This window comes from Camelus ferus, chromosome 10 (assembly GCF_009834535.1).
Source record: "Camelus ferus isolate YT-003-E chromosome 10, BCGSAC_Cfer_1.0, whole genome shotgun sequence".
NCBI classification, from domain to species: domain Eukaryota; kingdom Metazoa; phylum Chordata; class Mammalia; order Artiodactyla; family Camelidae; genus Camelus; species Camelus ferus.
Genome location: NC_045705.1, coordinates 16,775,034 through 16,788,554, shown reverse-complemented (window position 1 = coordinate 16,788,554; position 13,521 = coordinate 16,775,034). Strand labels below are relative to the sequence as shown.

General features: G+C 37.9%; 1 protein-coding gene across 5 annotated transcripts in view; it reads right to left on the bottom strand.

The window, feature by feature from the left end:
* Positions 1-13,521, bottom strand: part of METTL15 (methyltransferase like 15) — a 469,830-nt gene that overhangs the window by 153,185 nt on the left and 303,124 nt on the right. For all 5 annotated transcript variants that reach the window (XR_004323122.1, XR_004323121.1, XR_004323123.1 and 2 more), the window contains exon 10: positions 6,169-6,295. The gene's annotated coding sequence lies outside the window, so the exon portion shown is untranslated. The remainder of the gene's footprint in view (positions 1-6,168; positions 6,296-13,521) is intronic.

Sequence of the window (13,521 nt, the reverse complement as noted above, 5' to 3'; positions counted from 1 at the left end):
AATACACATTTTTAAAAGGCACAGGAATGATTAAATTCAGGCAAAATTTGCATATTCAGGGAAATCCTATAATCCTAGATATAGTTACGAAATAGAAATGCTCCCTTGTTTGGTTTTCTTGGTATTTATTTTAAAAAAATACTTCCTAATGAAGATTGGTTGCTGATTTCGTCAAATCAGGGAGCAAAAAGTAATCTCCAGAATCAAGGCTTTTAATCAGTTAGTCTCAGTTAACCAGTTATTCAACAGAATAAGTCCCCAAAATCACAGTCAGCATGGGATGGCTTTAGTCAATAGATGCATGGATAGATTAGAGAGATAGATGATATATGTAGATGAGATAGATAAACAGAGATAAATAGATGATAGACAGATAATGTCCAATAATGTATTTGTCATGGATTTAAAGAACAGGAAATTAATGTTTTTAAAAGGCTCATCTCCTCCATGGAGGCAGTGTTGTATTTGCCTAACCAGAGATTTTCCTCATCTGTAAAAGGGAGACAAAAATAGCCATGGAAATGAGTAAATGAATGCTAATACACAGAAACAAAATATTAAAGCAGATAAGTTGCTCCTGATAGGAATTCATGTCTTAGGGTTAAGGAGATGTGCATCATTCTCTATCTTTTGCTATTTGTTATTTGATCATGTGCTTGTGTAGGAACTAATCTTAACTGAGCACCCATGAAATTATGAAATGCCAGATATTCAGCTAAGCATTTTAAGAATAATAGCAATAACTATAATGATTATTAATTAAAACTACTACTGCTACTATATTTAAGTGTTTACAATATGTCAGGCATTCTGAAAAACAATCAATACCATCGTATTTCATGTTCTCAACTTCCCCATGAGGTAGGCATTGTTATTTTCAGAGGAGGAAACAGAGAATCAGAGAAATTGAGTGATTTGCTGAAAATCACAAATATTTGAAGCAGTATGTAAATGACTATATTCTTGATTCTCAGGTCTGTTCTCTTTCCACTGTATTAAGCTACTGATTTTCACATGGCTCAGTGTTTTGGGGTGATCTTAAAGATATTCAAACTAGACACCTGAGTTCCTTAAGCCCAGGGATGTGAGGATCATTGGCAGAAATGAGTTACCAAGGGCTATCAACATTGGTTAAACCAACAAGAGAATGAGACAAAGGGAAACATGGGGTGGGATATAGAATCAGACTCTACTCTTATTTTCCAGGTCCATGGAAGCTCAGGAGGGGTAGTGGTTTTTGTAATTATTTTGGACCCTCACATAGATAGCATAGAACTACCCAGGCATAAATTGCTTTGTGAAGTCAGAAATCTCTGAAAGAGATAGCTGTAGATAACCCTCTCTGTTCAAAGCAGTGAACAGTAAACACCGTTGTTGAATGAAAACTGTGAACGCAGTTAGAATGCACAAATTTCAGTTGTAAATTGTCTTTTTAACATCTATGTGAAATAGAAAAATCACTGGATGAACAGCTAGAAAACTAGATTTCTAGGACCAGTTCTGTATTTCACAGCCACATCCTTGTTCTTCAGACCCTTCCTCTGTCAAGTGGTTGTATGAAGATCTACTCTGTGTACTTCACAGAGTTTTTACAAGATGCTAGTGACATAATGAGTTTGGAAACATTTTAAAGACTATTAAAGATTGTGAGGTATGCGTCACTAGGAACATGTGTCGATATGAAAGACATTTTTTATTATAAATAATTTCTTCAGTGGAACTCAACTTTTCAAATTACTTTTGAATTTTTATTTTCTTATTACAAAAATAACATATTTTCATGGCTCAAAGTGTCAAAGCTACAGGAAAAAAAGTAATTAGAAGTCCTTTATGTCGTGGTAGGCTGAAGCTGCCCAAACCAGTTTGTGAAAATCAATTGTGTGTGTCTCTTCCCAATTACGTGTTCAGTGACATTGTGTTGGTAGCTTGAAATCAACCATGATGAGATTATTTACACCATGGAAATTGGCAAAAGTCACAAAGCTGGGATTTCTTTTCTGGAGAACCAGTTGTTAAACATTTATTAGTGCACCACTGCTAGTAATCCTTTGCACTTTCAGTTTAGTGAATCTTAAATCACATTGCTATCCTTGTAGTAAGTCAAAAATTGAAGGAGATTCAAAAGAAGAACCAGATAGTCCATCTTCAGACTTTAACATGCCATCCTCCAACAGAGAAGGTAAAGAATATCTAAATAAGCAATGAGAAAACATGCTTTATGAGCCCTAAAGACCTGCATTGGGTTAGTTCTTTGCATTAGTTGAGCATGTGAGTGGGTTACACAACTGATGTGATTTTTCTTCTTCCCTCCCTCCTCCGCCCTCACGCAATGACGCAACCCGGAAGGTCCTCCCTCCCTCAAGTCAATCACGAAAGAACGCATGGAGGGCTTGCGTGCTGCTTGCTTCGTCTTCGGGAGTTCGTCTTGCGGGATTTCTGTCTTATTGCGTAAGGAAGTCCAGGACATGCCTTCCTTGCCTTCCTACCGACGTCCGTCCATACGGCCTTCCTTCCTCCTCCTTCCTTCCTTCTTTCCTTCCTTCCTCTTTTCCTTCTTTCTTCCTTTCTTTCTTTCTTTCTTTCTTTCTTTCTTTCTTTCTTTCTTTCTTTCTTCTTTCTTTCTTTCTTTCTTTCTTTCCTTCTTTCCTCCTTTCTTTCTTTCTCCCTTTCTTTCTTTCCTTCTTTCCTCCTTTCTTCCTTCCTTCCTTCTCTTTTCTTTCTCTCCCTCTCTTTCTCTCTTTCTTTTAATTCTAACCACTAAACACCCACAGTTACAGATCTTTAGCAACTTTGCTTGTGCCCACATTGTTTCATTAGTGTCTCATTCCTAATGAGAGCATTTAAGAATATGTATCGATGGCCAGGAAGTAGGGTTATTAGCTTTCCCTTAGACATTTGATCTTCCTGTTCAGGATCCAAGTTATGCACAGTTCTAAGACACTATTTTGGTAGCAAATAGGACCTAGAGTGCCACCCCCACTTGCTTTTTATCCCTTTATTTTATGGAACTATTTTCATAGCTGTCACCACCCCAGAACATGAGGAACTAATTTTCCAGGGATTTCAGAAGTTCAGTGAAGACATTTGAAACATAAGACTTATTTTCTCCATACTTACGGTGTTCAGTCCATATACACAAAACTTTAAAATGACATTTTGTCCACCAGAGGGCACTCATATTGTTCCAAGTACAGAGTTAAGAATTAATGGCGATTTGAAGAGAAATCTGAGTCAGAGAAATGAAAGAACCTCCCCAAACTACTCAAGTCTCAATTAAATGTCCAATAGGAGAATAAAAGAAAGCAAATTTTCTTTACTCTTTTTTAATTTTCTCTCCTTCTACCCTGTTACCACCACTGCCACCATCCCTGCCCCACCATACACAAACAAAATCTTCTTAAGTATCCTAGTTAATAAGAAAAAAAGAGAAGGGATCAGGGTGAAATTTTGTGTTCCACACTTTCAAAGTGCCAGCTTTGCAGGAGGGTATATTTTTCTTTCAAATGTGGGAGTGTTGGAAATGTGGGAGAATATCAAGAAACTGGTTTTTGTGAAGTTCCATCCATGGCGCTTTAAGACGATACAGCTCAAGTTGCTTTCCATCACGAAGCTGATGCTTTGATGACAGGGCTTCTGCCCTTGCCTTGGAACTTTACACTTCTCGGGCACTAGAAAAACCAGAGGCCACCACAAGATTGCGGTCTGGCGTGTTGACAGCCTCAACCACAAGTTATGACGATGTCTCACTAAAGCAAAATAAACTTGTGATTTCTGAGACATGTTGTGTAGCTCATTAGTGGTTTCAACTAAGTGCTGTTTATTGATCTTAAGATCTCTCTCTCTCCTCAACGCAAGTAGACTTTCACCTATGGCTCCATCTTTTCCAAACACTTCAGCATTATGAACCCACCAGTAGACCCTAGTAATTGCTAAATTTGAGCCACTATATCTGAGGTAAGGATTCTACCTCATTCTGGCTACGTTACCATGTCAAACTTCATCCATCTGTTTTTCTACAGAAGGGGCATTTTTATTCACACCTTTCAAAATTAGGCAGATCAAAAAATCCATTAAATCATCTCTGCGTCAGAATTGCTCACCAATGAGAAGTCTGAATTTCTTCTCTATTTTAAAAAGTGCTCAGTTAAGCCTGTTTAGAATGATCTAAAATCTACTTAGTATCTGTCCAGTGCAAACACACATACCAGAAGCATTTTACAAAAGGAGTAAGTAGTGAGACAATTTAAACTTTGTGCCCATTTAGAAAGTTGATGTCAAAGTAATTATCAGAGAATTGCTAATGAACACTTACAAGCTTGAACTTTATAGCCTGGCCCAAAGTTGCCAGGTACTGAAAAGCTTTGAAAAAATTGGCCCTTTAGCACTGCCAAGACCAAAAGCAAAATTGGCCCACCTTCCACAATTCACATCTGGGTTCAGTTTGTTCTCAGTTAAAAGAGCTTAAGCCATAGTGCTGCCTTGGTCTCTGTTCAGATGGGAAAGCAGCAATGTTATAAGAAAGGAGCAGAAATCGGTGAATATCTTTTTAAGTCCTTGCTTGAGGGGAAAATGGTATTTTATGTTTGGATATTCCTTATATAATTGCCTGGTATTAGGGAACTGACTGGTTTGTTTTTGGATAGTGTGTATTGGGTTTAGATGGTCCTTTTTTGAAGTATGCAGTTTACTGGTCAGAAGCCTTCAAAAATAAAGTACATTATTACAAGGGCTTTAAACTGAGTAGGATTAAGATGAAGAGAATTAACTTTCTTTCCAATGCATGAGATGAGATGCAGAAAGAATTCCATTAATTCAGGTTTAACATGAGAAATACAGTAGATATAAAAGCTATTTTTTAATATACATAGAGAGTGGGGAATAGCAACAAGATTAAGCAAAATGTAAAAGGGCCATGATTTACACGGAGTTATTTTTTTACTAGATCTTATGAATGTGACAGTTGGCAATTACTTTGAAAGTCTGAATTTTTTGTGGGTAAATTGACTTCAAGTTTGAAAAGATTTATTCCAGAGGGAGAATTATCATAAGATGTGTTATAATTTCAGTAACTAGATGAAAAAATCTAAGTAGGTCTCTATTTATTAAATAACAGTAATTATAGTAAGAAAATAGTACAACATCTCACATCCATTGCCTCTTTATCCTTCCAGTGCCCTAGTTAGCACCTACACCTTTTGTCAGATCTCAGTTCAATTATCACTTCCTCAGGAAGACCTTCCAACACCTTGATTAGTTCAAATCTCCTCCGCCTGCTCATTACCCCCAGCCCCATGATAAGCTTTCAAAGCACCATGCCTCTCTCCTTGTAGGAATTAGTAAAGCTGCAGCTTCACATTTATTTGTGTATTTCTTTGACAAATGTCTATCTTCCCATTGAGGTACAAGCTGCCCAAGGACACAGACTCTGGCTAGTTTTGCTCTCCATTGAGTCACCAGCATCCAGTACAGTGCCCGGCAGGCAAGAGAGACTCAACACTTATTTATTTATTGAATTATGAATGAATAATCAGGGGAGGCAATCGTGAGATTAATGCCATATTACAAAGTAGTTAATAGACTCAGAAAATCCATTTAGCTAACCAGAGATAACAGTCATTTAGTAAAAGAACTGGCTGGGACTCAACCCTTTGTTCTACTTTCTTTTCTCAATATGTGTCTTATCAGAAAAACTATGAGCCAAAGCATTACAACTCAAATCAGTACAACAAAAAGTATAAATTGACTACCAAATCTGTCTTCTAGCAGGGTAGTAAGATAAGTCAAGTGACTATCAGCAACATTCTGGGTGAGTGATTATTTGCAAATTGTATCATTCAACCAAATGAAAATAACACCTTGGAAAATTTATATTTATTTTTTAAAAGAGAAGAGAAAGTGATTGTATTTTATAAAGTCTGCATCTGCTTCCTAAAAATAGATTTGTTAAACAAGAACAGGATTTTTTTTTTTTTTTTCGCTATACTTTCAACATTTAGTTTTGATCACTTGACACTTAGAGCATCTAACAGACAGGAAAATTATGACTCAGAAAGGAGACTTAAATTGCATGAAGCTTGTAATAGGGTTTGTACTAATTTTCTAGTTTGTTTGGGCTGCTGTAACAAATACCACAGACTGGGTGGCTTAAATAGAAATTTATTTTCTCACCGTTCTGGAGGCCAGAAGTCCAAGATCAAGGAGTCAGCAGGGTTTATTTTTTCTGAACCTCTCTCTCTCGCTTGTGGATGGCCATCTTCTCCTTATTGCATTCATGTGGTCCTTCCTCTCTGTGTGTCTGTGTCAAAGATAAAGGAAGAATCTTGAAAATAGTAAGAGAAAAGTGACTCATCACATACCAGGTAGTCTCAATAAGATTAACAGCTGATTCCTCATCAGAAGCTATGAAGGTCAGAAGGCAGTGGAATGACATATACAAACTCCTAAAAGAAAAATTAAGAAAATTATAAGGAAATACTATGAGCAATTGTATGTCAAAAAATTAGATAACCTAGATAAAATAGGAAAATTCATAGAAAGATATAAGCTGCCAAAATTCTCACCATAAAATTTGAGGTCCTTTATATTCTTGTCTATACCTAGTAGTTTCATCTATCATCATGCCCCCTTTAATTTACTATATCGCAATTAGTTTGACTCTCATTCAGTTGCTGGCATTAGGGAGAACACAATGCTCTTAACTTGTGGATTGTTCCCTTCTACTTTTGAGAACTTAATTTAAATGCAATTTCCATAAAGACACTTTCTTGAACATCTTATCACTGCTCATTAGGTAATACTACCTGCTCCATCAAAGATAATTTTCTTTCCCTCAAATGCTTGGTAGCTTACTTGGCAGGCTTCTAATCTAGTTTACAGTAAGTTCCATGTTCTAATAAACATGTCCAAGTTTCTTTCCTAGATGGAATTCTCAATGCTGATTTGAATCTTTGCTTCTGAGCTCTCAGGGCAATGTATCTCAACTGAATAGCACATATGTTGAGGCCAGCCGAAATTACAGACTTGAGTGGGAAGGCCACGTATCCTTAATCTGATCTTTACTCCAGAGCACTGTATAAATTAGATGCTGCCACTCAAAACCTCTTTATATCTCACTTATTATGTTTGGGGGTCTTGAAGCAGGATTTTTTAACCTAAATTTGAGATTCTCATTATTCTCTTATTGTCTGACAACTGTTCAGTTGTTCCTGGATTTATTGTTTTTCTTGGTTAAAGGAGGAAGGAAAAGCCAATATACATGATTATTCTGAGTCTTTCCAACTATGTCCAACTACATCTGAGAAACAGAGTTTCTCAACCACAGCACCGTTGACATTTAGATCAGATAATTATGTATTTAAAGGATCTATCCTACATATTATTAGATATCTATTAGCATTCCTGGCCTCTACCCACTACAAGCCTATAGCATCACCCTCATCCCTAGTTGTAACAAACAACAATGCCTCTAGACATTGCCGAATGTCCCCTGGGATATAAAGTTATCCTGTCTTTAGGTTATCATAAGCAATATGTTTACTAAATATCTGTTCAAATTTAGAGCATGGGCCTCCATTTTCCCAACCTCTGAAATTTTCCTAACTGCCTAGCACATTACTGAGAGGTCACTATCATCCATTTAAAATATTTGTTATAGAAAGCATCACATTCCAAGTTTCTGTGGAATCATAACTAGAGAATTAGTTTCTTTATTATGTAGTAATTCTAGCTTCAGAATAAAGAAATACCAACATTTCTATAGTTTGGCCAAACCCAATATAAATTCATTTTTCACATGTAATATTCCAATTCTGGTATTTGGTGGGAGGCCTTCTATGTGGGGTTTCAGAAACTCCAGTTGCTTTCAATGTGTGGTTTTGCCATTTTCAACACAGAGCTTCAAGAGTTACCATGTTCACGTGTTTCAAACCACAAGCAGAAAGAACATGAACTATCATATAAAGGAGGATGTTATGGGTGAGGCTAAGGTACAAGGAAATAGGTTTAATGATAGCTCTCAGTGTCTGTTATTTTTACTCATCACTGTTATATCTTCCCGCTGTACATTGTACTTCTTCTTCATGCCACTTATCAAAATTATAATAAATTATTTGAGCAGCTATTGGTTTCTTATCCATCTTGCTTCAAGGGCACTACACTCAGTAAAGACCAGAACCACATCCATCTTGCTTGATGCTGTATCCCTAGAACCTAGCAAAGTTCTTGGCATTTAGTACTTTCTAAATAGGTTCATTAAATAAATGAATAAAATGGATGACTCTTATGATAGATATGGTCCTCAAGTTAAATATAGCCTAGTAAATATTTACAATAATGAGTTGTTCTTTGTCATGCACAGATCTGGGCATTGGTCAACAAGAGAAAATGGCTGTCTGTCTTAGCAGAATAGCAAAATATCCTAATGAAGAAGCAGGAGGATGGAGATTCCTGCAAGCAAACCTCTGAATTGAGTGCAGCAGACTAGAGCTTCCTCTCTTGATTTCATGATTTTATGCTTACCCTGTTTAATTCTAGTATTTGCAGCTGGTAAGAAGAAAAGGGAGTCTGTAGTTTCCAGGGTCCAGCTTTTACTGATCATATTGTTTCCTGAGGCTCCTCCTGCTGTTTGTGATGCTTAATTTTATGTGTCAACTTGGCTGGACCAGGGTGCCAAGATATGTGATCAAATATTATTCTGGATGTTTCTGTGATGGTGTTTTTAGATGAAATTAACATTTAAACTGGTAGACTTTATGGTGGTCAGATTGCTCTCCACAATATGAGTGGAGAGCAATCTCACCTCATCCAATCAGCTGAAGACCTAAATAGAACCAAAGACTGGTGACTCCCGAGCAAGAGGGAATTCTGTACAGATAGACTATTCAGACTTGAACTGCAGCACTGGGTCTCCAGTCTGCCAACCCACCCGGCATATGTTGGACGTGCCACCCTCTGTAATCATGTGAGCCAATTCCGTAAATAAATCACAGTATCCTATTGGTTCTGTTTTTCTGCTAAAGACTAATACACTGTTCAGATACATGTATTGATTCTAGATTTCCTTCTAAGTAATAGTATTGCCCTTATTCTTTACATGAATACCAACTTTCAAAAGAGTGCATAGAATTGCATTCATGTCTGGAATGAAAAGTAGTCTTTAAATCTGTAGGAATTAGATTCCACTTATCTATTCCCATATTTGTTTATTTTAAGAGGTTTTCAAGGCTCTTGAGGGCAAATACTGTATCATATCCATCTGTGTGTCCCCAGTATCCAGCCCATAGCAGATTTTAAAAAGTGTGTTGAATTAAGTAAATGAATGAATGAATGGCTCAATACCTATATGCTAAAATACAGGTCTTCATCACAAACCTTTCCTCTCATTTGGCTCAAGGCAAGAAAAATCCTAGTGTGACCCCCCAAACCATCAGCTTTGTCCACTTTCCCATATTTCTGATTACTTTAAGTATATTGTGGTTGTAGAAAATTTTTTAATGTGTTCCTTCAGGGACAAACTGAGCCAAACATATAGGGCCTGGGTTTCTTGGTTTTTTTTGTTTTTTTCTTTGTGTGTGTGTGTGTGTGTGCATGCGCGTGTGTGTGTTTAGAGTAATACTATGGAGAGTCAAATGGTATACCTCATGCAATTTTTTCCAGCATGGGCTGACCTGAGTTTAGTTCTAACTCTGCCACTTTTTAGTCATGTGAACTTTCAAGCCTTAGTTTCCTCTTCTGTAAAATGGGCATAATAATAATAATACTAACAAAAATAATAATAATACCTACATCATAATGCTGTAGTGTGAATTGAATGGGATCAAGAATATAAAGCATTTATCAAAATTCCTGGCCACAGCAAGAGTAAAACAAACACTAAGTATTAATAGCAGTTATAAGTAGACCTTGTTTTATTGTACTTCACTTTACTGCACTTCACAGATACGGCATTTTTTTTACAAATTGTAAGTTTGTGACAACCCTTCACTGAGCCAATCTATCAGCGCCATTTTTTTTCCAGGAGAATTTGCTCGTTTTATGTCTCTGTGTCACAATTTGGTAACTCTAACAAGATTTGAGGCTTTTCCACTATTATTCCATTTGTTGTGGTGGTCTGTGATCAGTGATCTTTTTTGTTACTATCGTAATTATTTTGGGGCACTATCTTTTGTGCCCACAGAAGGCGGTGAACTTAACTGATAAATGTGTGTGTTCTGACTGCTCCTCCGAGCTGCTTTTCCCCCATTTCTCTCCCTTTCCTCAGGACACTCTTTTCCTGAGATACAACAATATTGAAACTAGGCCAATTAATAACCCTACAATGGCCTTTAAGTGTTCAAATGAAAGGGAAAATCACACATATCTCACTTTAAATCAAAAGCTAGAAATGATTAAGTTTAGCGAGGAAGACATGTCAAAAGCTGAGACAGACTGAAAGCTAGGTCTCTTGTGCCAAATAGTTAGCCAAATGGTGAATGCAAAGAAAGTTCCTGAAGAAAAATAAAAGTGCCACTCCAGTGAATGCATCAATGACAAGAAAGCGAAACAACCTTATTGCTGATTAGAGAAGGTTTTTAGTGGTCTGGATAGAAAACGAAACCAGCCACAGATTCCCTTAAGTCAAAGCCTAATTCATAGCAAGGCCCTAACCTCTTCAATTCTATAAAGGCTGAGAGAGGTGAAGAAGCTGCAAAAGAAAAGTTTGAAGTTGGCACAGGTTGGCTCATGAAGTTTAAGGAAAGAAGCCATCTCCGTAACACAAAAGTGTAAGATGAAACAGAAAGTACTGATGTAGAAGCTTAGCTAGAAGATCTAGCTAAGAAAATTCACGAAGATAGCTACACTAAACAACAGAGTTTCAATGTAAATGAAACAGTCTTTCAATCAGAAGAAGATGCCACTTAAGACATAGCCAGAGAGGAGAAGTCAATATCTGGCTTCAAAGCTTCAAAGGACAAGCTGACTCTCTTACTGGAGACTAATGCAGCTGGTGACTTTAAGTTGAAGTCAATTCTAATTTACCATTCTGAAAATCCTAAGGCCTTTAAGAATTATGCTAAATCTACTCTGCCTGTGCCTATAAATGGAACAGCAAAGCCTGAATGACAGTACAACCAATTTACTAATTATTTTAAGCCAATTGTTGAGAACTACTGTTCAGAAAAAAATATTTCTTTTAAAATATTACTGCTCATTGACAAGGTACTGAGAGAACTCTGGTGAATATGTATGAGATAAATGTTGTTTTTATGCCTGCTAACATAACATCAATTTTGAAGCCCACAGATGGACTTCAACTCTTATTATTTAAAAAATACATACATTTTATAAGGCTATAGCTGCCACAGATAGTGATTCCTCTGATGGATCTGGGCAGAGTCAAAGGGAAAACTTCTGGAAAGGATGCACCACTCAAGATGCCATTAAGAACATTCATGATTCAGGGGAAGAGGCCAAAATATCAACATCAACAACAGTTTAGAAGAAGCTGATTCCAACCCTTATGAGTGACTTTGAGGAGTTTAAGACTTCATTGGAAGAAATAAGTGCAGATATGATGGAAATAGGAAAAGAACTAGAAGCAAAAGTGGAGCCTGAAGATGGAACTGAACTGCTATAATCTCATGATAAAGCTTTAATGGATGAGGAATTGCTTCTTGTGGACAAGCAAAGACAATCGTTTCTTGAGATGGAATCTATTTCTGTGAAGGTACTGTCAAGACCATTGAAATTACGACAATCAATTTCAAATATTACATAAATTTAGTTTATAAAAACAGAGGGAGGATTTGAGAGGATTGACTCCAATTTTGAAAAAAGTTCTATTGCGGGTAAAATGCTATCAAACAGTATTTCATGTTTCAGAGAAATCATTTGTGAGAGGAAGAGTCAATCGATGCAGCAAACTTAACTGTTGTCTTATTTTAAGAACCTGCCACAGCCACCACACCTTCAGCAACCACCACGCTGTTCAGTTAGCAGCCATCAACATGGAGGCAAGACCCTCCACCAGCAAAAAGATTATGACTCACTAAAGACTCAGATAATGATTAGCATTTTCTTATCAATAAAGTATTCTTAGTTAAAGTATGTATGGTTTTTTTTAAGACATAATGCCTTTTAATAGTCACAGAACAGTGTGAATCTAACTTCTATATGCACTGGAAAAGCAAAAAAGTCATGTGACTCCCTTTATTTTGACATACACTTTATTGCTGTGGTCTTGAACCCAAACCCTCAATATCTCTGAGATATGCTTGTGTTGTGTCCCAGAAAGGTGCCAAGGTCAAAGGCAGGACATCAGTCCCAACATTCTTCAACAAAAAGGTAAGCTAAGAATAAAAGCTATTACTTAAGTAATGGTGAGACAGAAGAGGTTGAGGAAGCTAAGAAACTGGGATCTGAGTGAAGCAGTCAAGTGGAAGTTGGTCTAAATGAGTTCTGAAAACAGAGTGATATCATCTAAGGCACTTTGTGCATATCTAGGATGCCTTTATTTGAGCAAACCAGTTTATCTAAAGATACCAGAGCTAGATGGACAGGCCCAGTGTCCTAACCACTTTTCAACAAATAACTGGCATATCTGGGGTTCAGAGCTAATGCCAGAGCCCATACCTCCCCAGAAAACCGCTTCTTCCCATCCGTATTAAGGCCCAGAGCTTCCCTACCTCGGATGCTCTCAGTGTCTGATCCAACTGTTAATGATGCAGTGTTCATTTCACTGACTCATTATTACACACCTGCAGGAACCAGATGACATACTCAAATTGGGAAAATTAGGTGAGTTTAATAAAAGAAAACTTGCCAAAGTTATGGGGAGCACACAGGGAAACTACACGCACTGCCCCAAGCCAAGTGACAGAGGATCACCATACCCACCCCTAGGCCTGAAGAAGCAAGGCAAGGGAGCCATGAGGGAACCTGGACTGACAGAGAGAGATAGAGAAAAATGACTGACAGAACTACAGCCTTTACTTGAGGGAAACACCCGGCCCGAGGATGTGGATGGAACCAGAGTGGTAACTGCCTGACCTCGCTCCACTCCCACCTACGGGTCTGCTATTGCCCCACCCATGCCCAGCCAGAAGCCAGAAGACAAAGGAGCCCAAGGTCAGCTCTGGGATTCAGAGCCAGGCAGGAAAGGGTAGAGAGTCAATCGGGAAGAGCCACAGACGTCAGATCTGGCACATTATTGCACTTTCCCAAACCTCTGACACGGCCCCAGAAGGGACTGTAATTTCCTATGGCTGCTCCAAGATAAAGCCAACAGCCTGTCTTCTTTAATATCCTCCTCCACATCACCAACCTGTACACCCAACTCTCTCACATCACAGTGAAATCTTCCTGCATCCGTACACTGCTCTTTGGGCTTTCCTTTTCCCAACTGCCTCCTTGTTTACTCATAGAAAGACAGTACTAGTGTGCACACCCTCCGCTGCCTTGGGACAGGCTCTGACAGGTCAGAACTGGCTGGATGTGTCCATGCTAGGACCTCCATGCTGGGACCTCCATGACACAATAAAATAT